General features: G+C 45.2%; 18 non-coding genes across 18 annotated transcripts; all 18 read left to right on the forward strand.

Annotated features, from left to right (window-relative positions):
- The first annotated feature begins 421 nt into the window (after positions 1-421).
- Positions 422-612, forward strand: LOC141215870 (U2 spliceosomal RNA). Its single transcript, XR_012284923.1, has one exon. It is a non-coding gene; the product is annotated as a U2 spliceosomal RNA (small nuclear RNA).
- Positions 613-1736: 1124 nt separating this feature from the next.
- On the forward strand, positions 1737-1927 carry LOC141215871 (U2 spliceosomal RNA). The gene has a single exon (XR_012284924.1). It is a non-coding gene; the product is annotated as a U2 spliceosomal RNA (small nuclear RNA).
- Positions 1928-3045: 1118 nt separating this feature from the next.
- On the forward strand, positions 3046-3236 carry LOC141217136 (U2 spliceosomal RNA). The gene has a single exon (XR_012286007.1). It is a non-coding gene; the product is annotated as a U2 spliceosomal RNA (small nuclear RNA).
- Positions 3237-4353: 1117 nt separating this feature from the next.
- On the forward strand, positions 4354-4544 carry LOC141215873 (U2 spliceosomal RNA). The gene has a single exon (XR_012284926.1). It is a non-coding gene; the product is annotated as a U2 spliceosomal RNA (small nuclear RNA).
- Positions 4545-5665: 1121 nt separating this feature from the next.
- LOC141215874 (U2 spliceosomal RNA) lies at positions 5666-5856 on the forward strand. The gene has a single exon (XR_012284927.1). It is a non-coding gene; the product is annotated as a U2 spliceosomal RNA (small nuclear RNA).
- A 1122-nt stretch (positions 5857-6978) lies between these two features.
- On the forward strand, positions 6979-7169 carry LOC141215875 (U2 spliceosomal RNA). Its single transcript, XR_012284928.1, has one exon. It is a non-coding gene; the product is annotated as a U2 spliceosomal RNA (small nuclear RNA).
- Positions 7170-8289: 1120 nt separating this feature from the next.
- On the forward strand, positions 8290-8480 carry LOC141215877 (U2 spliceosomal RNA). The gene has a single exon (XR_012284929.1). It is a non-coding gene; the product is annotated as a U2 spliceosomal RNA (small nuclear RNA).
- Positions 8481-9606: 1126 nt separating this feature from the next.
- On the forward strand, positions 9607-9797 carry LOC141215878 (U2 spliceosomal RNA). The gene has a single exon (XR_012284930.1). It is a non-coding gene; the product is annotated as a U2 spliceosomal RNA (small nuclear RNA).
- Positions 9798-10921: 1124 nt separating this feature from the next.
- On the forward strand, positions 10922-11112 carry LOC141215879 (U2 spliceosomal RNA). Its single transcript, XR_012284931.1, has one exon. It is a non-coding gene; the product is annotated as a U2 spliceosomal RNA (small nuclear RNA).
- Positions 11113-12234: 1122 nt separating this feature from the next.
- LOC141215880 (U2 spliceosomal RNA) lies at positions 12235-12425 on the forward strand. Its single transcript, XR_012284932.1, has one exon. It is a non-coding gene; the product is annotated as a U2 spliceosomal RNA (small nuclear RNA).
- A 1124-nt stretch (positions 12426-13549) lies between these two features.
- Positions 13550-13740, forward strand: LOC141215881 (U2 spliceosomal RNA). Its single transcript, XR_012284933.1, has one exon. It is a non-coding gene; the product is annotated as a U2 spliceosomal RNA (small nuclear RNA).
- A 1120-nt stretch (positions 13741-14860) lies between these two features.
- On the forward strand, positions 14861-15051 carry LOC141216294 (U2 spliceosomal RNA). Its single transcript, XR_012285332.1, has one exon. It is a non-coding gene; the product is annotated as a U2 spliceosomal RNA (small nuclear RNA).
- A 1119-nt stretch (positions 15052-16170) lies between these two features.
- Positions 16171-16361, forward strand: LOC141215882 (U2 spliceosomal RNA). Its single transcript, XR_012284934.1, has one exon. It is a non-coding gene; the product is annotated as a U2 spliceosomal RNA (small nuclear RNA).
- A 1119-nt stretch (positions 16362-17480) lies between these two features.
- Positions 17481-17671, forward strand: LOC141215883 (U2 spliceosomal RNA). The gene has a single exon (XR_012284935.1). It is a non-coding gene; the product is annotated as a U2 spliceosomal RNA (small nuclear RNA).
- Positions 17672-18795: 1124 nt separating this feature from the next.
- Positions 18796-18986, forward strand: LOC141215885 (U2 spliceosomal RNA). Its single transcript, XR_012284937.1, has one exon. It is a non-coding gene; the product is annotated as a U2 spliceosomal RNA (small nuclear RNA).
- Positions 18987-20106: 1120 nt separating this feature from the next.
- LOC141215886 (U2 spliceosomal RNA) lies at positions 20107-20297 on the forward strand. Its single transcript, XR_012284938.1, has one exon. It is a non-coding gene; the product is annotated as a U2 spliceosomal RNA (small nuclear RNA).
- Positions 20298-21417: 1120 nt separating this feature from the next.
- Positions 21418-21608, forward strand: LOC141216405 (U2 spliceosomal RNA). Its single transcript, XR_012285440.1, has one exon. It is a non-coding gene; the product is annotated as a U2 spliceosomal RNA (small nuclear RNA).
- Positions 21609-22729: 1121 nt separating this feature from the next.
- Positions 22730-22920, forward strand: LOC141215887 (U2 spliceosomal RNA). The gene has a single exon (XR_012284939.1). It is a non-coding gene; the product is annotated as a U2 spliceosomal RNA (small nuclear RNA).
- The last annotated feature ends 870 nt before the right edge of the window (positions 22921-23790 follow it).

Genomic DNA, 23790 nt, shown 5'->3' on the forward strand with positions numbered 1-23790 from the left:
TGCGCGTGTCATAATAGGCTCTGAGCCTTTATATACCTGCGCACAGCAGCAGCCACCTTCAGTCTGCTGCTGTACAGCCAGCAGCAGCAGCAGCAGGAGAGGTAATTAATCAGCAACCCTCCTGCTAAGGGTAGACAGCTGCTCGTTCCACCCCCCCCCCCGCCTTAATTGGTTCTCCTCCCTTCCAACGGTGTTGAGGCGGGTGGGAACAGCCGGGGGTTGAGGGTACTGTGCTAAAAGAGGTGGAGTTATGCAGATCTAAAACGCGTGGATTGCAGCAGCAGCAAGCCGAAAAGTGCAGGCATGTGAGGGATCTAGAGGTTGACAGCATGTCTTCTTAACGGGAGTCCAGGTGGCCATCTCCACAAATGGACTTTTCAGAATCCTTGGGTGGCACCGTAGTCGGAAACCAATTCTGGTTATCGCTTCTCGGCCTTTTGGCTAAGATCAAGTGTAGTATCTGTTCTTATCAGTTTAATATCTGATACGTCCCCTATCTGGGGACCATATATTAAATGGATTTTTAGAACAGGGAGATGGAAAAAGAGCTTGCTCTGTCCACTCCACGCATTGACCTGGTATTGCAGTATCTCCAGGACCGGTGCACCCCTTCTTTAATGCAGTTTCTAAAATCAGAAAGAATTGAATTCAATGCTTTTTGTTCATTTTGCTTGTTTGTCAGATTTTGGGATGGACTCTTTGGCTTTGCTTTTCTTCTCCTCATTGGATTTTTCATGTTAAAAGTTGCAGAAGCCAGATGACAAGCTCATTTTGGTTCAACTTCAGCAACTGTGCATTGCATTGCCATGTAATGTAATGTAATGCAATGCTATCTATCTAGCTCTCCCTCTATACTTCCTTTTGGATAAACAGACATATTAGGCAAGCATTTTGGAGCTTTCACCTAAATAACTACAGGTGGTGAGATAAGCTGCACAATATAATTGACCTTTCAGTATATTGTTGCACACACACCATCTATTTAGCAAATGCCCTTGTTATCAACAGCAGCCTTTTAAACTCACCTGAGCTAACAGGTATGTGAGCTGGTTACTCTGCTGCGCTTAAAATTTCTTTTTTGGTTTGCTACAATGCCTTTTCTGAAACGTTGTCTCCCTCTGCTGGAACACTGACTTCTTTCATTTAATGCCTGCAGACTATAAAAGAGAAACCAACCCAAAAAGTTTGGTTGATTAGTCTGTGGCATTCTTTTAAACTGTTGCCTATGGCGGTCTCTGTGAGCTTCTCAGTGACATTCAGCCATCCAGGTATCCCGCCTGCAGTAGACGGAATGTGGCAATGGAACGCTGGCTGCGCGTGTCATAATAGGCTCTGAGCCTTTATATACCTGCGCACAGCAGCAGCCACCTTCAGTCTGCTGCTGGACAGCCAGCAGCAGCAGCAGCAGGAGAGGTAATTAATCAGCAACCCTCCTGCTAAGGGTAGACAGCTGCTCGTTCCACCCCCCCCCCCCCCGCCTTAATTGGTTCTCCTCCCTTCCAACGGTGTTGAGGCGGGTGGGAACAGCCGGGGGTTGAGGGTACTGTGCTAAAAGAGGTGGAGTTATGCAGATCTAAAACGCGTGGATTGCAGCAGCAGCAAGCCGAAAAGTGCAGGCATGTGAGGGATCTAGAGGTTGACAGCATGTCTTCTTAACGGGAGTCCAGGTGGCCATCTCCACAAATGGACTTTTCAGAATCCTTGGGTGGCACCGTAGTCGGAAACCAATTCTGGTTATCGCTTCTCGGCCTTTTGGCTAAGATCAAGTGTAGTATCTGTTCTTATCAGTTTAATATCTGATACGTCCCCTATCTGGGGACCATATATTAAATGGATTTTTAGAACAGGGAGATGGAAAAAGAGCTTGCTCTGTCCACTCCACGCATTGACCTGGTATTGCAGTATCTCCAGGACCGGTGCACCCCTTCTTTAATGCAGTTTCTAAAATCAGAAAGAATTGAATTCAATGCTTTTTGTTCATTTTGCTTGTTTGTCGGATTTTGGGATGGACTCTTTGGCTTTGCTTTTCTTCTCCTCATTGGATTTTTCATGTTAAAAGTTGCAGAAGCCAGATGACAAGCTCATTTTGGTTCAACTTCAGCAACTGTGCATTGCATTGCCATGTAATGTAATGTAATGCAATGCTATCTATCTAGCTCTCCCTCTATACTTCCTTTTGGATAAACAGACATATTAGGCAAGCATTTTGGAGCTTTCACCTAAATAACTACAGGTGGTGAGATAAGCTGCACAATATAATTGACCTTTCAGTATATTGTTGCACACACACCATCTATTTAGCAAATGCCCTTGTTATCAACAGCAGCCTTTTAAACTCACCTGAGCTAACAGGTATGTGAGCTGGTTACTCTGCTGCGCTTAAAATTTCTTTTTTGGTTTGCTACAATGCCTTTTCTGAAACGTTGTCTCCCTCTGCTGGAACACTGACTTCTTTCATTTAATGCCTGCAGACTATAAAAGAGAAACCAACCCAAAAAGTTTGGTTGATTAGTCTGTGGCATTCTTTTAAACTGTTGCTTATGGCGGTCTCTGTGAGCTTCTCAGTGACATTCAGCCATCCAGGTATCCCGCCTGCAGTAGACGGAATGTGGCAATGGAACGCTGGCTGCGCGTGTCATAATAGGCTCTGAGCCTTTATATACCTGCGCACAGCAGCAGCCACCTTCAGTCTGCTGCTGGACAGCCAGCAGCAGCAGCAGGAGAGGTAATTAATCAGCAACCCTCCTGCTAAGGGTAGACAGCTGCTCGTTCCACCCCCCCCCCCGCCTTAATTGGTTCTCCTCCCTTCCAACGGTGTTGAGGCGGGTGGGAACAGCCGGGGGTTGAGGGTACTGCGCTAAAAGAGGTGGAGTTATGCAGATCTAAAACGCGTGGATTGCAGCAGCAGCAAGCCGAAAAGTGCAGGCATGTGAGGGATCTAGAGGTTGACAGCATGTCTTCTTAACGGGAGTCCAGGTGGCCATCTCCACAAATGGACTTTTCAGAATCCTTGGGTGGCACCGTAGTCGGAAACCAATTCTGGTTATCGCTTCTCGGCCTTTTGGCTAAGATCAAGTGTAGTATCTGTTCTTATCAGTTTAATATCTGATACGTCCCCTATCTGGGGACCATATATTAAATGGATTTTTAGAACAGGGAGATGGAAAAAGAGCTTGCTCTGTCCACTCCACGCATTGACCTGGTATTGCATTATCTCCAGGACCGGTGCACCCCTTCTTTAATGCAGTTTCTAAAATCAGAAAGAATTGAATTCAATGCTTTTTGTTCATTTTGCTTGTTTGTCGGATTTTGGGATGGACTCTTTGGCTTTGCTTTTCTTCTCCTCATTGGATTTTTCATGTTAAAAGTTGCAGAAGCCAGATGACAAGCTCATTTTGGTTCAACTTCAGCAACTGTGCATTGCATTGCCATGTAATGTAATGTAATGCAATGCTATCTAGCTCTCCCTCTATACTTCCTTTTGGATAAACAGACATATTAGGCAAGCATTTTGGAGCTTTCACCTAAATAACTACAGGTGGTGAGATAAGCTGCACAATATAATTGACCTTTCAGTATATTGTTGCACACACACCATCTATTTAGCAAATGCCCTTGTTATCAACAGCAGCCTTTTAAACTCACCTGAGCTAACAGGTATGTGAGCTGGTTACTCTGCTGCGCTTAAAATTTCTTTTTTGGTTTGCTACAATGCCTTTTCTGAAACGTTGTCTCCCTCTGCTGGAACACTGACTTCTTTCATTTAATGCCTGCAGACTATAAAAGAGAAACCAACCCAAAAAGTTTGGTTGATTAGTCTGTGGCATTCTTTTAAACTGTTGCTTATGGCGGTCTCTGTGAGCTTCTCAGTGACATTCAGCCATCCAGGTATCCCGCCTGCAGTAGACGGAATGTGGCAATGGAACGCTGGCTGCGCGTGTCATAATAGGCTCTGAGCCTTTATATACCTGCGCACAGCAGCAGCCACCTTCAGTCTGCTGCTGGACAGCCAGCAGCAGCAGCAGCAGGAGAGGTAATTAATCAGCAACCCTCCTGCTAAGGGTAGACAGCTGCTCGTTCCACCCCCCCCCCCGCCTTAATTGGTTCTCCTCCCTTCCAACGGTGTTGAGGCGGGTGGGAACAGCCGGGGGTTGAGGGTACTGTGCTAAAAGAGGTGGAGTTATGCAGATCTAAAACGCCTGGATTGCAGCAGCAGCAAGCCGAAAAGTGCAGGCATGTGAGGGATCTAGAGGTTGACAGCATGTCTTCTTAACGGGAGTCCAGGTGGCCATCTCCACAAATGGACTTTTCAGAATCCTTGGGTGGCACCGTAGTCGGAAACCAATTCTGGTTATCGCTTCTCGGCCTTTTGGCTAAGATCAAGTGTAGTATCTGTTCTTATCAGTTTAATATCTGATACGTCCCCTATCTGGGGACCATATATTAAATGGATTTTTAGAACAGGGAGATGGAAAAAGAGCTTGCTCTGTCCACTCCACGCATTGACCTGGTATTGCAGTATCTCCAGGACCGGTGCACCCCTTCTTTAATGCAGTTTCTAAAATCAGAAAGAATTGAATTCAATGCTTTTTGTTCATTTTGCTTGTTTGTCGGATTTTGGGATGGACTCTTTGGCTTTGCTTTTCTTCTCCTCATTGGATTTTTCATGTTAAAAGTTGCAGAAGCCAGATGACAAGCTCATTTTGGTTCAACTTCAGCAACTGTGCATTGCATTGCCATGTAATGTAATGTAATGCAATGCTATCTATCTAGCTCTCCCTCTATACTTCCTTTTGGATAAACAGACATATTAGGCAAGCATTTTGGAGCTTTCACCTAAATAAATACAGGTGGTGAGATAAGCTGCACAATATAATTGACCTTTCAGTATATTGTTGCACACACACCATCTATTTAGCAAATGCCCTTGTTATCAACAGCAGCCTTTTAAACTCACCTGAGCTAACAGGTATGTGAGCTGGTTACTCTGCTGCGCTTAAAATTTCTTTTTTGGTTTGCTACAATGCCTTTTCTGAAACGTTGTCTCCCTCTGCTGGAACACTGACTTCTTTCATTTAATGCCTGCAGACTATAAAAGAGAAACCAACCCAAAAAGTTTGGTTGATTAGTCTGTGGCATTCTTTTAAACTGTTGCTTATGGCGGTCTCTGTGAGCTTCTCAGTGACATTCAGCCATCCAGGTATCCCGCCTGCAGTAGACGGAATGTGGCAATGGAACGCTGGCTGCGCGTGTCATAATAGGCTCTGAGCCTTTATATACCTGCGCACAGCAGCAGCCACCTTCAGTCTGCTGCTGGACAGCCAGCAGCAGCAGCAGCAGGAGAGGTAATTAATCAGCAACCCTCCTGCTAAGGGTAGACAGCTGCTCGTTCCACCCCCCCCCCCGCCTTAATTGGTTCTCCTCCCTTCCAACGGTGTTGAGGCGGGTGGGAAAAGCCGGGGGTTGAGGGTACTGTGCTAAAAGAGGTGGAGTTATGCAGATCTAAAACGCCTGGATTGCAGCAGCAGCAAGCCGAAAAGTGCAGGCATGTGAGGGATCTAGAGGTTGACAGCATGTCTTCTTAACGGGAGTCCAGGTGGCCATCTCCACAAATGGACTTTTCAGAATCCTTGGGTGGCACCGTAGTCGGAAACCAATTCTGGTTATCGCTTCTCGGCCTTTTGGCTAAGATCAAGTGTAGTATCTGTTCTTATCAGTTTAATATCTGATACGTCCCCTATCTGGGGACCATATATTAAATGGATTTTTAGAACAGGGAGATGGAAAAAGAGCTTGCTCTGTCCACTCCACGCATTGACCTGGTATTGCAGTATCTCCAGGACCGGTGCACCCCTTCTTTAATGCAGTTTCTAAAATCAGAAAGAATTGAATTCAATGCTTTTTGTTCATTTTGCTTGTTTGTCGGATTTTGGGATGGACTCTTTGGCTTTGCTTTTCTTCTCCTCATTGGATTTTTCATGTTAAAAGTTGCAGAAGCCAGATGACAAGCTCATTTTGGTTCAACTTCAGCAACTGTGCATTGCATTGCCATGTAATGTAATGTAATGCAATGCTATCTATCTAGCTCTCCCTCTATACTTCCTTTTGGATAAACAGACATATTAGGCAAGCATTTTGGAGCTTTCACCTAAATAACTACAGGTGGTGAGATAAGCTGCACAATATAATTGACCTTTCAGTATATTGTTGCACACACACCATCTATTTAGCAAATGCCCTTGTTATCAACAGCAGCCTTTTAAACTCACCTGAGCTAACAGGTATGTGAGCTGGTTACTCTGCTGCGCTTAAAATTTCTTTTTTGGTTTGCTACAATGCCTTTTCTGAAACGTTGTCTCCCTCTGCTGGAACACTGACTTCTTTCATTTAATGCCTGCAGACTATAAAAGAGAAACCAACCCAAAAAGTTTGGTTGATTAGTCTGTGGCATTCTTTTAAACTGTTGCTTATGGCGGTCTCTGTGAGCTTCTCAGTGACATTCAGCCATCCAGGTATCCCGCCTGCAGTAGACGGAATGTGGCAATGGAACGCTGGCTGCGCGTGTCATAATAGGCTCTGAGCCTTTATATACCTGCGCACAGCAGCAGCCACCTTCAGTCTGCTGCTGGACAGCCAGCAGCAGCAGCAGCAGGAGAGGTAATTAATCAGCAACCCTCCTGCTAAGGGTAGACAGCTGCTCGTTCCACCCCCCCCCCCCGCCTTAATTGGTTCTCCTCCCTTCCAACGGTGTTGAGGCGGGTGGGAACAGCCGGGGGTTGAGGGTACTGTGCTAAAAGAGGTGGAGTTATGCAGATCTAAAGCGCGTGGATTGCAGCAGCAGCAAGCCGAAAAGTGCAGGCATGTGAGGGATCTAGAGGTTGACAGCATGTCTTCTTAACGGGAGTCCAGGTGGCCATCTCCACAAATGGACTTTTCAGAATCCTTGGGTGGCACCGTAGTCGGAAACCAATTCTGGTTATCGCTTCTCGGCCTTTTGGCTAAGATCAAGTGTAGTATCTGTTCTTATCAGTTTAATATCTGATACGTCCCCTATCTGGGGACCATATATTAAATGGATTTTTAGAACAGGGAGATGGAAAAAGAGCTTGCTCTGTCCACTCCACGCATTGACCTGGTATTGCAGTATCTCCAGGACCGGTGCACCCCTTCTTTAATGCAGTTTCTAAAATCAGAAAGAATTGAATTCAATGCTTTTTGTTCATTTTGCTTGTTTGTCGGATTTTGGGATGGACTCTTTGGCTTTGCTTTTCTTCTCCTCATTGGATTTTTCATGTTAAAAGTTGCAGAAGCCAGATGACAAGCTCATTTTGGTTCAACTTCAGCAACTTTGCATTGCATTGCCATGTAATGTAATGTAATGCAATGCTATCTATCTAGCTCTCCCTCTATACTTCCTTTTGGATAAACAGACATATTAGGCAAGCATTTTGGAGCTTTCACCTAAATAACTACAGGTGGTGAGATAAGCTGCACAATATAATTGACCTTTCAGTATATTGTTGCACACACACCATCTATTTAGCAAATGCCCTTGTTATCAACAGCAGCCTTTTAAACTCACCTGAGCTAACAGGTATGTGAGCTGGTTACTCTGCTGCGCTTAAAATTTCTTTTTTGGTTTGCTACAATGCCTTTTCTGAAACGTTGTCTCCCTCTGCTGGAACACTGACTTCTTTCATTTAATGCCTGCAGACTATAAAAGAGAAACCAACCCAAAAAGTTTGGTTGATTAGTCTGTGGCATTCTTTTAAACTGTTGCTTATGGCGGTCTCTGTGAGCTTCTCAGTGACATTCAGCCATCCAGGTATCCCGCCTGCAGTAGACGGAATGTGGCAATGGAACGCTGGCTGCGCGTGTCATAATAGGCTCTGAGCCTTTATATACCTGCGCACAGCAGCAGCCACCTTCAGTCTGCTGCTGGACAGCCAGCAGCAGCAGCAGCAGGAGAGGTAATTAATCAGCAACCCTCCTGCTAAGGGTAGACAGCTGCTCGTTCCACCCCCCCCCCGCCTTAATTGGTTCTCCTCCCTTCCAACGGTGTTGAGGCGGGTGGGAACAGCCGGGGGTTGATTGTACTGTGCTAAAAGAGGTGGAGTTATGCAGATCTAAAACGCCTGGATTGCAGCAGCAGCAAGCCGAAAAGTGCAGGCATGTGAGGGATCTAGAGGTTGACAGCATGTCTTCTTAACGGGAGTCCAGGTGGCCATCTCCACAAATGGACTTTTCAGAATCCTTGGGTGGCACCGTAGTCGGAAACCAATTCTGGTTATCGCTTCTCGGCCTTTTGGCTAAGATCAAGTGTAGTATCTGTTCTTATCAGTTTAATATCTGATACGTCCCCTATCTGGGGACCATATATTAAATGGATTTTTAGAACAGGGAGATGGAAAAAGAGCTTGCTCTGTCCACTCCACGCATTGACCTGGTATTGCAGTATCTCCAGGACCGGTGCACCCCTTCTTTAATGCAGTTTCTAAAATCAGAAAGAATTGAATTCAATGCTTTTTGTTCATTTTGCTTGTTTGTCGGATTTTGGGATGGACTCTTTGGCTTTGCTTTTCTTCTCCTCATTGGATTTTTCATGTTAAAAGTTGCAGAAGCCAGATGACAAGCTCATTTTGGTTCAACTTCAGCAACTGTGCATTGCATTGCCATGTAATGTAATGTAATGCAATGCTATCTATCTAGCTCTCCCTCTATACTTCCTTTTGGATAAACAGACATATTAGGCAAGCATTTTGGAGCTTTCACCTAAATAACTACAGGTGGTGAGATAAGCTGCACAATATAATTGACCTTTCAGTATATTGTTGCACACACACCATCTATTTAGCAAATGCCCTTGTTATCAACAGCAGCCTTTTAAACTCACCTGAGCTAACAGGTATGTGAGCTGGTTACTCTGCTGCGCTTAAAATTTCTTTTTTGGTTTGCTACAATGCCTTTTCTGAAACGTTGTCTCCCTCTGCTGGAACACTGACTTCTTTCATTTAATGCCTGCAGACTATAAAAGAGAAACCAACCCAAAAAGTTTGGTTGATTAGTCTGTGGCATTCTTTTAAACTGTTGCTTATGGCGGTCTCTGTGAGCTTCTCAGTGACATTCAGCCATCCAGGTATCCCGCCTGCAGTAGACGGAATGTGGCAATGGAACGCTGGCTGCGCGTGTCATAATAGGCTCTGAGCCTTTATATACCTGCGCACAGCAGCAGCCACCTTCAGTCTGCTGCTGGACAGCCAGCAGCAGCAGCAGCAGCAGCAGGAGAGGTAATTAATCAGCAACCCTCCTGCTAAGGGTAGACAGCTGCTCGTTCCACCCCCCCCCCGCCTTAATTGGTTCTCCTCCCTTCCAACGGTGTTGAGGCGGGTGGGAACAGCCGGCGGTTGAGGATACTGTGCTAAAAGAGGTGGAGTTATGCAGATCTAAAACGCCTGGATTGCAGCAGCAGCAAGCCGAAAAGTGCAGGCATGTGAGGGATCTAGAGGTTGACAGCATGTCTTCTTAACGGGAGTCCAGGTGGCCATCTCCACAAATGGACTTTTCAGAATCCTTGGGTGGCACCGTAGTCGGAAACCAATTCTGGTTATCGCTTCTCGGCCTTTTGGCTAAGATCAAGTGTAGTATCTGTTCTTATCAGTTTAATATCTGATACGTCCCCTATCTGGGGACCATATATTAAATGGATTTTTAGAACAGGGAGATGGAAAAAGAGCTTGCTCTGTCCACTCCACGCATTGACCTGGTATTGCAGTATCTCCAGGACCGGTGCACCCCTTCTTTAATGCAGTTTCTAAAATCAGAAAGAATTGAATTCAATGCTTTTTGTTCATTTTGCTTGTTTGTCGGATTTTGGGATGGACTCTTTGGCTTTGCTTTTCTTCTCCTCATTGGATTTTTCATGTTAAAAGTTGCAGAAGCCAGATGACAAGCTCATTTTGGTTCAACTTCAGCAACTGTGCATTGCATTGCCATGTAATGTAATGTAATGCAATGCTATCTATCTAGCTCTCCCTCTATACTTCCTTTTGGATAAACAGACATATTAGGCAAGCATTTTGGAGCTTTCACCTAAATAAATACAGGTGGTGAGATAAGCTGCACAATATAATTGACCTTTCAGTATATTGTTGCACACACACCATCTATTTAGCAAATGCCCTTGTTATCAACAGCAGCCTTTTAAACTCACCTGAGCTAACAGGTATGTGAGCTGGTTACTCTGCTGCGCTTAAAATTTCTTTTTTGGTTTGCTACAATGCCTTTTCTGAAACGTTGTCTCCCTCTGCTGGAACACTGACTTCTTTCATTTAATGCCTGCAGACTATAAAAGAGAAACCAACCCAAAAAGTTTGGTTGATTAGTCTGTGGCATTCTTTTAAACTGTTGCTTATGGCGGTCTCTGTGAGCTTCTCAGTGACATTCAGCCATCCAGGTATCCCGCCTGCAGTAGACGGAATGTGGCAATGGAACGCTGGCTGCGCGTGTCATAATAGGCTCTGAGCCTTTATATACCTGCGCACAGCAGCAGCCACCTTCAGTCTGCTGCTGGACAGCCAGCAGCAGCAGCAGCAGGAGAGGTAATTAATCAGCAACCCTCCTGCTAAGGGTAGACAGCTGCTCGTTCCACCCCCCCCCCCCCCGCCTTAATTGGTTCTCCTCCCTTCCAACGGTGTTGAGGCGGGTGGGAACAGCCGGGGGTTGAGGGTACTGTGCTAAAAGAGGTGGAGTTATGCAGATCTAAAGCGCGTGGATTGCAGCAGCAGCAAGCCGAAAAGTGCAGGCATGTGAGGGATCTAGAGGTTGACAGCATGTCTTCTTAACGGGAGTCCAGGTGGCCATCTCCACAAATGGACTTTTCAGAATCCTTGGGTGGCACCGTAGTCGGAAACCAATTCTGGTTATCGCTTCTCGGCCTTTTGGCTAAGATCAAGTGTAGTATCTGTTCTTATCAGTTTAATATCTGATACGTCCCCTATCTGGGGACCATATATTAAATGGATTTTTAGAACAGGGAGATGGAAAAAGAGCTTGCTCTGTCCACTCCACGCATTGACCTGGTATTGCAGTATCTCCAGGACCGGTGCACCCCTTCTTTAATGCAGTTTCTAAAATCAGAAAGAATTGAATTCAATGCTTTTTGTTCATTTTGCTTGTTTGTCGGATTTTGGGATGGACTCTTTGGCTTTGCTTTTCTTCTCCTCATTGGATTTTTCATGTTAAAAGTTGCAGAAGCCAGATGACAAGCTCATTTTGGTTCAACTTCAGCAACTGTGCATTGCATTGCCATGTAATGTAATGTAATGCAATGCTATCTATCTAGCTCTCCCTCTATACTTCCTTTTGGATAAACAGACATATTAGGCAAGCATTTTGGAGCTTTCACCTAAATAAATACAGGTGGTGAGATAAGCTGCACAATATAATTGACCTTTCAGTATATTGTTGCACACACACCATCTATTTAGCAAATGCCCTTGTTATCAACAGCAGCCTTTTAAACTCACCTGAGCTAACAGGTATGTGAGCTGGTTACTCTGCTGCGCTTAAAATTTCTTTTTTGGTTTGCTACAATGCCTTTTCTGAAACGTTGTCTCCCTCTGCTGGAACACTGACTTCTTTCATTTAATGCCTGCAGACTATAAAAGAGAAACCAACCCAAAAAGTTTGGTTGATTAGTCTGTGGCATTCTTTTAAACTGTTGCTTATGGCGGTCTCTGTGAGCTTCTCAGTGACATTCAGCCATCCAGGTATCCCGCCTGCAGTAGACGGAATGTGGCAATGGAACGCTGGCTGCGCGTGTCATAATAGGCTCTGAGCCTTTATATACCTGCGCACAGCAGCAGCCACCTTCAGTCTGCTGCTGGACAGCCAGCAGCAGCAGCAGCAGGAGAGGTAATTAATCAGCAACCCTCCTGCTAAGGGTAGACAGCTGCTCGTTCCACCCCCCCCCCCCGCCTTAATTGGTTCTCCTCCCTTCCAACGGTGTTGAGGCGGGTGGGAACAGCCGGGGGTTGAGGGTACTGTGCTAAAAGAGGTGGAGTTATGCAGATCTAAAGCGCGTGGATTGCAGCAGCAGCAAGCCGAAAAGTGCAGGCATGTGAGGGATCTAGAGGTTGACAGCATGTCTTCTTAACGGGAGTCCAGGTGGCCATCTCCACAAATGGACTTTTCAGAATCCTTGGGTGGCACCGTAGTCGGAAACCAATTCTGGTTATCGCTTCTCGGCCTTTTGGCTAAGATCAAGTGTAGTATCTGTTCTTATCAGTTTAATATCTGATACGTCCCCTATCTGGGGACCATATATTAAATGGATTTTTAGAACAGGGAGATGGAAAAAGAGCTTGCTCTGTCCACTCCACGCATTGACCTGGTATTGCAGTATCTCCAGGACCGGTGCACCCCTTCTTTAATGCAGTTTCTAAAATCAGAAAGAATTGAATTCAATGCTTTTTGTTCATTTTGCTTGTTTGTCGGATTTTGGGATGGACTCTTTGGCTTTGCTTTTCTTCTCCTCATTGGATTTTTCATGTTAAAAGTTGCAGAAGCCAGATGACAAGCTCATTTTGGTTCAACTTCAGCAACTGTGCATTGCATTGCCATGTAATGTAATGTAATGCAATGCTATCTATCTAGCTCTCCCTCTATACTTCCTTTTGGATAAACAGACATATTAGGCAAGCATTTTGGAGCTTTCACCTAAATAACTACAGGTGATGAGATAAGCTGCACAATATAATTGACCTTTCAGTATATTGTTGCACACACACCATCTATTTAGCAAATGCCCTTGTTATCAACAGCAGCCTTTTAAACTCACCTGAGCTAACAGGTATGTGAGCTGGTTACTCTGCTGCGCTTAAAATTTCTTTTTTGGTTTGCTACAATGCCTTTTCTGAAACGTTGTCTCCCTCTGCTGGAACACTGACTTCTTTCATTTAATGCCTGCAGACTATAAAAGAGAAACCAACCCAAAAAGTTTGGTTGATTAGTCTGTGGCATTCTTTTAAACTGTTGCTTATGGCGGTCTCTGTGAGCTTCTCAGTGACATTCAGCCATCCAGGTATCCCGCCTGCAGTAGACGGAATGTGGCAATGGAACGCTGGCTGCGCGTGTCATAATAGGCTCTGAGCCTTTATATACCTGCGCACAGCAGCAGCCACCTTCAGTCTGCTGCTGGACAGCCAGCAGCAGCAGCAGCAGGAGAGGTAATTAATCAGCAACCCTCCTGCTAAGGGTAGACAGCTGCTCGTTCCACCCCCCCCCCCCCCGCCTTAATTGGTTCTCCTCCCTTCCAACGGTGTTGAGGCGGGTGGGAACAGCCGGGGGTTGAGGGTACTGTGCTAAAAGAGGTGGAGTTATGCAGATCTAAAGCGCGTGGATTGCAGCAGCAGCAAGCCGAAAAGTGCAGGCATGTGAGGGATCTAGAGGTTGACAGCATGTCTTCTTAACGGGAGTCCAGGTGGCCATCTCCACAAATGGACTTTTCAGAATCCTTGGGTGGCACCGTAGTCGGAAACCAATTCTGGTTATCGCTTCTCGGCCTTTTGGCTAAGATCAAGTGTAGTATCTGTTCTTATCAGTTTAATATCTGATACGTCCCCTATCTGGGGACCATATATTAAATGGATTTTTAGAACAGGGAGATGGAAAAAGAGCTTGCTCTGTCCACTCCACGCATTGACCTGGTATTGCAGTATCTCCAGGACCGGTGCACCCCTTCTTTAATGCAGTTTCTAAAATCAGAAAGAATTGAATTCAATGCTTTTTGTTCATTTTGCTTGTTTGTCGGATTTTGGGATGGACTCTTTGGCTTTGCTTTTCTTCTCCTCATTGGATTTTTCATGTTAAAAGTTGCAGAAGCCAGATGACAAGCTCATTTTGGTTCAACTTCAGCAACTGTGCATTGCATTACCATGTAATGTAATGTAATGCAATGCTATCTATCTAGCTCTCCCTCTATACTTCCTTTTGGATAAACAGACATATTAGGCAAGCATTTTGGAGCTTTCACCTAAATAACTACAGGTGGTGAGATAAGCTGCACAATATAATTGACCTTTCAGTATATTGTTGCACACACACCATCTATTTAGCAAATGCCCTTGTTATCAACAGCAGCCTTTTAAACTCACCTGAGCTAACAGGTATGTGAGCTGGTTACTCTGCTGCGCTTAAAATTTCTTTTTTGGTTTGCTACAATGCCTTTTCTGAAACGTTGTCTCCCTCTGCTGGAACACTGACTTCTTTCATTTAATGCCTGCAGACTATAAAAGAGAAACCAACCCAAAAAGTTTGGTTGATTAGTCTGTGGCATTCTTTTAAACTGTTGCTTATGGCGGTCTCTGTGAGCTTCTCAGTGACATTCAGCCATCCAGGTATCCCGCCTGCAGTAGACGGAATGTGGCAATGGAACGCTGGCTGCGCGTGTCATAATAGGCTCTGAGCCTTTATATACCTGCGCACAGCAGCAGCCACCTTCAGTCTGCTGCTGGACAGCCAGCAGCAGCAGCAGCAGGAGAGGTAATTAATCAGCAACCCTCCTGCAAAGGGTAGACAGCTGCTCGTTCCACCCCCCCCCCGCCTTAATTGGTTCTCCTCCCTTCCAACGGTGTTGAGGCGGGTGGGAACAGCCGGGGGTTGAGGGTACTGTGCTAAAAGAGGTGGAGTTATGCAGATCTAAAACGCGTGGATTGCAGCAGCAGCAAGCCGAAAAGTGCAGGCATGTGAGGGATCTAGAGGTTGACAGCATGTCTTCTTAACGGGAGTCCAGGTGGCCATCTCCACAAATGGACTTTTCAGAATCCTTGGGTGGCACCGTAGTCGGAAACCAATTCTGGTTATCGCTTCTCGGCCTTTTGGCTAAGATCAAGTGTAGTATCTGTTCTTATCAGTTTAATATCTGATACGTCCCCTATCTGGGGACCATATATTAAATGGATTTTTAGAACAGGGAGATGGAAAAAGAGCTTGCTCTGTCCACTCCACGCATTGACCTGGTATTGCAGTATCTCCAGGACCGATGCACCCCTTCTTTAATGCAGTTTCTAAAATCAGAAAGAATTGAATTCAATGCTTTTTGTTCATTTTGCTTGTTTGTCGGATTTTGGGATGGACTCTTTGGCTTTGCTTTTCTTCTCCTCATTGGATTTTTCATGTTAAAAGTTGCAGAAGCCAGATGACAAGCTCATTTTGGTTCAACTTCAGCAACTGTGCATTGCATTGCCATGTAATGTAATGTAATGCAATGCTATCTATCTAGCTCTCCCTCTATACTTCCTTTTGGATAAACAGACATTCTAGGCAAGCATTTTGGAGCTTTCACCTAAATAACTACAGGTGGTGAGATAAGCTGCACAATATAATTGACCTTTCAGTATATTGTTGCACACACACCATCTATTTAGCAAATGCCCTTGTTATCAACAGCAGCCTTTTAAACTCACCTGAGCTAACAGGTATGTGAGCTGGTTACTCTGCTGCGCTTAAAATTTCTTTTTTGGTTTGCTACAATGCCTTTTCTGAAACGTTGTCTCCCTCTGCTGGAACACTGACTTCTTTCATTTAATGCCTGCAGACTATAAAAGAGAAACCAACCCAAAAAGTTTGGTTGATTAGTCTGTGGCATTCTTTTAAACTGTTGCTTATGGCGGTCTCTGTGAGCTTCTCAGTGACATTCAGCCATCCAGGTATCCCGCCTGCAGTAGACGGAATGTGGCAATGGAACGCTGGCTGCGCGTGTCATAATAGGCTCTGAGCCTTTATATACCTGCGCACAGCAGCAGCCACCTTCAGTCTGCTGCTGGACAGCCAGCAGCAGCAGCAGCAGGAGAGGTAATTAATCAGCAACCCTCCTGCTAAGGGTAGACAGCTGCTCGTTCCACTCCCCCCCGCCTTAATTGGTTCTCCTCCCTTCCAACGGTGTTGAGGCGGGTGGGAACAGCCGGGGGTTGAGGGTACTGTGCTAAAAGAGGTGGAGTTATGCAGATCTAAAACGCGTGGATTGCAGCAGCAGCAAGCCGAAAAGTGCAGGCATGTGAGGGATCTAGAGGTTGACAGCATGTCTTCTTAACGGGAGTCCAGGTGGCCATCTCCACAAATGGACTTTTCAGAATCCTTGGGTGGCACCGTAGTCGGAAACCAATTCTGGTTATCGCTTCTCGGCCTTTTGGCTAAGATCAAGTGTAGTATCTGTTCTTATCAGTTTAATATCTGATACGTCCCCTATCTGGGGACCATATATTAAATGGATTTTTAGAACAGGGAGATGGAAAAAGAGCTTGCTCTGTCCACTCCACGCATTGACCTGGTATTGCAGTATCTCCAGGACCGGTGCACCCCTTCTTTAATGCAGTTTCTAAAATCAGAAAGAATTGAATTCAATGCTTTTTGTTCATTTTGCTTGTTTGTCGGATTTTGGGATGGACTCTTTGGCTTTGCTTTTCTTCTCCTCATTGGATTTTTCATGTTAAAAGTTGCAGAAGCCAGATGACAAGCTCATTTTGGTTCAACTTCAGCAACTGTGCATTGCATTGCCATGTAATGTAATGTAATGCAATGCTATCTATCTAGCTCTCCCTCTATACTTCCTTTTGGATAAACAGACATTCTAGGCAAGCATTTTGGAGCTTTCACCTAAATAACTACAGGTGGTGAGATAAGCTGCACAATATAATTGACCTTTCAGTATATTGTTGCACACACACCATCTATTTAGCAAATGCCCTTGTTATCAACAGCAGCCTTTTAAACTCACCTGAGCTAACAGGTATGTGAGCTGGTTACTCTGCTGTGCTTAAAATTTCTTTTTTGGTTTGCTACAATGCCTTTTCTGAAACGTTGTCTCCCTCTGCTGGAACACTGACTTCTTTCATTTAATGCCTGCAGACTATAAAAGAGAAACCAACCCAAAAAGTTTGGTTGATTAGTCTGTGGCATTCTTTTAAACTGTTGCTTATGGCGGTCTCTGTGAGCTTCTCAGTGACATTCAGCCATCCAGGTATCCCGCCTGCAGTAGACGGAATGTGGCAATGGAACGCTGGCTGCGCGTGTCATAATAGGCTCTGAGCCTTTATATACCTGCGCACAGCAGCAGCCACCTTCAGTCTGCTGCTGGACAGCCAGCAGCAGCAGCAGCAGGAGAGGTAATTAATCAGCAACCCTCCTGCTAAGGGTAGACAGCTGCTCGTTCCACCCCCCCCCGCCTTAATTGGTTCTCCTCCCTTCCAACGGTGTTGAGGCGGGTGGGAACAGCCGGGGGTTGAGGGTACTGTGCTAAAAGAGGTGGAGTTATGCAGATCTAAAACGCGTGGATTGCAGCAGCAGCAAGCCGAAAAGTGCAGGCATGTGAGGGATCTAGAGGTTGACAGCATGTCTTCTTAACGGGAGTCCAGGTGGCCATCTCCACAAATGGACTTTTCAGAATCCTTGGGTGGCACCGTAGTCGGAAACCAATTCTGGTTATCGCTTCTCGGCCTTTTGGCTAAGATCAAGTGTAGTATCTGTTCTTATCAGTTTAATATCTGATACGTCCCCTATCTGGGGACCATATATTAAATGGATTTTTAGAACAGGGAGATGGAAAAAGAGCTTGCTCTGTCCACTCCACGCATTGACCTGGTATTGCAGTATCTCCAGGACCGGTGCACCCCTTCTTTAATGCAGTTTCTAAAATCAGAAAGAATTGAATTCAATGCTTTTTGTTCATTTTGCTTGTTTGTCGGATTTTGGGATGGACTCTTTGGCTTTGCTTTTCTTCTCCTCATTGGATTTTTCATGTTAAAAGTTGCAGAAGCCAGATGACAAGCTCATTTTGGTTCAACTTCAGCAACTGTGCATTGCATTGCCATGTAATGTAATGTAATGCAATGCTATCTATCTAGCTCTCCCTCTATACTTCCTTTTGGATAAACAGACATATTAGGCAAGCATTTTGGAGCTTTCACCTAAATAACTACAGGTGATGAGATAAGCTGCACAATATAATTGACCTTTCAGTATATTGTTGCACACACACCATCTATTTAGCAAATGCCCTTGTTATCAACAGCAGCCTTTTAAACTCACCTGAGCTAACAGGTATGTGAGCTGGTTACTCTGCTGCGCTTAAAATTTCTTTTTTGGTTTGCTACAATGCCTTTTCTGAAACGTTGTCTCCCTCTGCTGGAACACTGACTTCTTTCATTTAATGCCTGCAGACTATAAAAGAGAAACCAACCCAAAAAGTTTGGTTGATTAGTCTGTGGCATTCTTTTAAACTGTTGCTTATGGCGGTCTCTGTGAGCTTCTCAGTGACATTCAGCCATCCAGGTATCCCGCCTGCAGTAGACGGAATGTGGCAATGGAACGCTGGCTGCGCGTGTCATAATAGGCTCTGAGCCTTTATATACCTGCGCACAGCAGCAGCCACCTTCAGTCTGCTGCTGGACAGCCAGCAGCAGCAGCAGCAGGAGAGGTAATTAATCAGCAACCCTCCTGCTAAGGGTAGACAGCTGCTCGTTCCACCCCCCCCCCCCCCACCTTAATTGGTTCTCCTCCCTTCCAACGGTGTTGAGGCGGGTGGGAACAGCCGGGGGTTGAGGGTACTGTGCTAAAAGAGGTGGAGTTATGCAGATCTAAAGCGCGTGGATTGCAGCAGCAGCAAGCCGAAAAGTGCAGGCATGTGAGGGATCTAGAGGTTGACAGCATGTCTTCTTAACGGGAGTCCAGGTGGCCATCTCCACAAATGGACTTTTCAGAATCCTTGGGTGGCACCGTAGTCGGAAACCAATTCTGGTTATCGCTTCTCGGCCTTTTGGCTAAGATCAAGTGTAGTATCTGTTCTTATCAGTTTAATATCTGATACGTCCCCTATCTGGGGACCATATATTAAATGGATTTTTAGAACAGGGAGATGGAAAAAGAGCTTGCTCTGTCCACTCCACGCATTGACCTGGTATTGCAGTATCTCCAGGACCGGTGCACCCCTTCTTTAATGCAGTTTCTAAAATCAGAAAGAATTGAATTCAATGCTTTTTGTTCATTTTGCTTGTTTGTCGGATTTTGGGATGGACTCTTTGGCTTTGCTTTTCTTCTCCTCATTGGATTTTTCATGTTAAAAGTTGCAGAAGCCAGATGACAAGCTCATTTTGGTTCAACTTCAGCAACTGTGCATTGCATTGCCATGTAATGTAATGTAATGCAATGCTATCTATCTAGCTCTCCCTCTATACTTCCTTTTGGATAAACAGACATATTAGGCAAGCATTTTGGAGCTTTCACCTAAATAACTACAGGTGGTGAGATAAGCTGCACAATATAATTGACCTTTCAGTATATTGTTGCACACACACCATCTATTTAGCAAATGCCCTTGTTATCAACAGCAGCCTTTTAAACTCACCTGAGCTAACAGGTATGTGAGCTGGTTACTCTGCTGCGCTTAAAATTTCTTTTTTGGTTTGCTACAATGCCTTTTCTGAAACGTTGTCTCCCTCTGCTGGAACACTGACTTCTTTCATTTAATGCCTGCAGACTATAAAAGAGAAACCAACCCAAAAAGTTTGGTTGATTAGTCTGTGGCATTCTTTTAAACTGTTGCTTATGGCGGTCTCTGTGAGCTTCTCAGTGACATTCAGCCATCCAGGTATCCCGCCTGCAGTAGACGGAATGTGGCAATGGAACGCTGGCTGCGCGTGTCATAATAGGCTCTGAGCCTTTATATACCTGCGCACAGCAGCAGCCACCTTCAGTCTGCTGCTGGACAGCCAGCAGCAGCAGCAGCAGGAGAGGTAATTAATCAGCAACCCTCCTGCTAAGGGTAGACAGCTGCTCGTTCCACACCCCCCCCGCCTTAATTGGTTCTCCTCCCTTCCAACGGTGTTGAGGCGGGTGGGAACAGCCGGGGGTTGAGGGTACTGTGCTAAAAGAGGTGGAGTTATGCAGATCTAAAACGCGTGGATTGCAGCAGCAGCAAGCCGAAAAGTGCAGGCATGTGAGGGATCTAGAGGTTGACAGCATGTCTTCTTAACGGGAGTCCAGGTGGCCATCTCCACAAATGGACTTTTCAGAATCCTTGGGTGGCACCGTAGTCGGAAACCAATTCTGGTTATCGCTTCTCGGCCTTTTGGCTAAGATCAAGTGTAGTATCTGTTCTTATCAGTTTAATATCTGATACGTCCCCTATCTGGGGACCATATATTAAATGGATTTTTAGAACAGGGAGATGGAAAAAGAGCTTGCTCTGTCCACTCCACGCATTGACCTGGTATTGCAGTATCTCCAGGACCGGTGCACCCCTTCTTTAATGCAGTTTCTAAAATCAGAAAGAATTGAATTCAATGCTTTTTGTTCATTTTGCTTGTTTGTCGGATTTTGGGATGGACTCTTTGGCTTTGCTTTTCTTCTCCTCATTGGATTTTTCATGTTAAAAGTTGCAGAAGCCAGATGACAAGCTCATTTTGGTTCAACTTCAGCAACTTTGCATTGCATTGCCATGTAATGTAATGTAATGCAATGCTATCTATCTAGCTCTCCCTCTATACTTCCTTTTGGATAAACAGACATATTAGGCAAGCATTTTGGAGCTTTCACCTAAATAACTACAGGTGGTGAGATAAGCTGCACAATATAATTGACCTTTCAGTATATTGTTGCACACACACCATCTATTTAGCAAATGCCCTTGTTATCAACAGCAGCCTTTTAAACTCACCTGAGCTAACAGGTATGTGAGCTGGTTACTCTGCTGCGCTTAAAATTTCTTTTTTGGTTTGCTACAATGCCTTTTCTGAAACGTTGTCTCCCTCTGCTGGAACACTGACTTCTTTCATTTAATGCCTGCAGACTATAAAAGAGAAACCAACCCAAAAAGTTTGGTTGATTAGTCTGTGGCATTCTTTTAAACTGTTGCTTATGGCGGTCTCTGTGAGCTTCTCAGTGACATTCAGCCATCCAGGTATCCCGCCTGCAGTAGACGGAATGTGGCAATGGAACGCTGGCTGCGCGTGTCATAATAGGCTCTGAGCCTTTATATACCTGCGCACAGCAGCAGCCACCTTCAGTCTGCTGCTGGACAGCCAGCAGCAGCAGCAGCAGGAGAGGTAATTAATCAGCAACCCTCCTGCTAAGGGTAGACAGCTGCTCGTTCCACCCCCCCCCCACCTTAACTGGTTCTCCTCCCTTCCAACGGTGTTGAGGCGGGTGGGAACAGCCGGGGGTTGAGGGTACTGTGCTAAAAGAGGTGGAGTTATGCAGATCTAAAACGCGTGGATTGCAGCAGCAGCAAGCCGAAAAGTGCAGGCATGTGAGGGATCTAGAGGTTGACAGCATGTCTTCTTAACGGGAGTCCAGGTGGCCATCTCCACAAATGGACTTTTCAGAATCCTTGGGTGGCACCGTAGTCGGAAACCAATTCTGGTTATCGCTTCTCGGCCTTTTGGCTAAGATCAAGTGTAGTATCTGTTCTTATCAGTTTAATATCTGATACGTCCCCTATCTGGGGACCATATATTAAATGGATTTTTAGAACAGGGAGATGGAAAAAGAGCTTGCTCTGTCCACTCCACGCATTGACCTGGTATTGCAGTATCTCCTGGACCGGTGCACCCCTTCTTTAATGCAGTTTCTAAAATCAGAAAGAATTGAATTCAATGCTTTTTGTTCATTTTGCTTGTTTGTCGGATTTTGGGATGGACTCTTTGGCTTTGCTTTTCTTCTCCTCATTGGATTTTTCATGTTAAAAGTTGCAGAAGCCAGATGACAAGCTCATTTTGGTTCAACTTCAGCAACTGTGCATTGCATTACCATGTAATGTAATGTAATGCAATGCTATCTATCTAGCTCTCCCTCTATACTTCCTTTTGGATAAACAGACATATTAGGCAAGCATTTTGGAGCTTTCACCTAAATAACTACAGGTGGTGAGATAAGCTGCACAATATAATTGACCTTTCAGTATATTGTTGCACACACACCATCTATTTAGCAAATGCCCTTGTTATCAACAGCAGCCTTTTAAACTCACCTGAGCTAACAGGTATGTGAGCTGGTTACTCTGCTGCGCTTAAAATTTCTTTTTTGGTTTGCTACAATGCCTTTTCTGAAACGTTGTCTCCCTCTGCTGGAACACTGACTTCTTTCATTTAATGCCTGCAGACTATAAAAGAGAAACCAACCCAAAAAGTTTGGTTGATTAGTCTGTGGCATTCTTTTAAACTGTTGCTTATGGCGGTCTCTGTGAGCTTCTCAGTGACATTCAGCCATCCAGGTATCCCGCCTGCAGTAGACGGAATGTGGCAATGGAACGCTGGCTGCGCGTGTCATAATAGGCTCTGAGCCTTTATATACCTGCGCACAGCAGCAGCCACCTTCAGTCTGCTGCTGGACAGCCAGCAGCAGCAGCAGCAGGAGAGGTAATTAATCAGCAACCCTCCTGCAAAGGGTAGACAGCTGCTCGTTCCACCCCCCCCCCCGCCTTAATTGGTTCTCCTCCCTTCCAACGGTGTTGAGGCGGGTGGGAACAGCCGGGGGTTGAGGGTACTGTGCTAAAAGAGGTGGAGTTATGCAGATCTAAAACGCGTGGATTGCAGCAGCAGCAAGCCGAAAAGTGCAGGCATGTGAGGGATCTAGAGGTTGACAGCATGTCTTCTTAACGGGAGTCCAGGTGGCCATCTCCACAAATGGACTTTTCAGAATCCTTGGGTGGCACCGTAGTCGGAAACCAATTCTGGTTATCGCTTCTCGGCCTTTTGGCTAAGATCAAGTGTAGTATCTGTTCTTATCAGTTTAATATCTGATACGTCCCCTATCTGGGGACCATATATTAAATGGATTTTTAGAACAGGGAGATGGAAAAAGAGCTTGCTCTGTCCACTCCACGCATTGACCTGGTATTGCAGTATCTCCAGGACCGGTGCACCCCTTCTTTAATGCAGTTTCTAAAATCAGAAAGAATTGAATTCAATGCTTTTTGTTCATTTTGCTTGTTTGTCGGATTTTGGGATGGACTCTTTGGCTTTGCTTTTCTTCTCCTCATTGGATTTTTCATGTTAAAAGTTGCAGAAGCCAGATGACAAGCTCATTTTGGTTCAACTTCAGCAACTGTGCATTGCATTGCCATGTAATGTAATGTAATGCAATGCTATCTATCTAGCTCTCCCTCTATACTTCCTTTTGGATAAACAGACATTCTAGGCAAGCATTTTGGAGCTTTCACCTAAATAACTACAGGTGGTGAGATAAGCTGCACAATATAATTGACCTTTCAGTATATTGTTGCACACACACCATCTATTTAGCAAATGCCCTTGTTATCAACAGCAGCCTTTTAAACTCACCTGAGCTAACAGGTATGTGAGCTGGTTACTCTGCTGCGCTTAAAATTTCTTTTTTGGTTTGCTACAATGCCTTTTCTGAAACGTTGTCTCCCTCTGCTGGAACACTGACTTCTTTCATTTAATGCCTGCAGACTATAAAAGAGAAACCAACCCAAAAAGTTTGGTTGATTAGTCTGTGGCATTCTTTTAAACTGTTGCTTATGGCGGTCTCTGTGAGCTTCTCAGTGACATTCAGCCATCCAGGTATCCCGCCTGCAGTAGACGGAATGTGGCAATGGAACGCTGGCTGCGCGTGTCATAATAGGCTCTGAGCCTTTATATACCTGCGCACAGCAGCAGCCACCTTCAGTCTGCTGCTGGACAGCCAGCAGCAGCAGCAGCAGGAGAGGTAATTAATCAGCAACCCTCCTGCTAAGGGTAGACAGCTGCTCGTTCCACTCCCCCCCGCCTTAATTGG

This window comes from Phyllobates terribilis, unplaced genomic scaffold (genome assembly GCF_046119375.1).
Source record: "Phyllobates terribilis strain yellow unplaced genomic scaffold, ASM4611937v1 Scaffold_236__1_contigs__length_3049075, whole genome shotgun sequence".
In the NCBI taxonomy this organism is placed as follows: Eukaryota; Metazoa; Chordata; class Amphibia; order Anura; family Dendrobatidae; genus Phyllobates; species Phyllobates terribilis.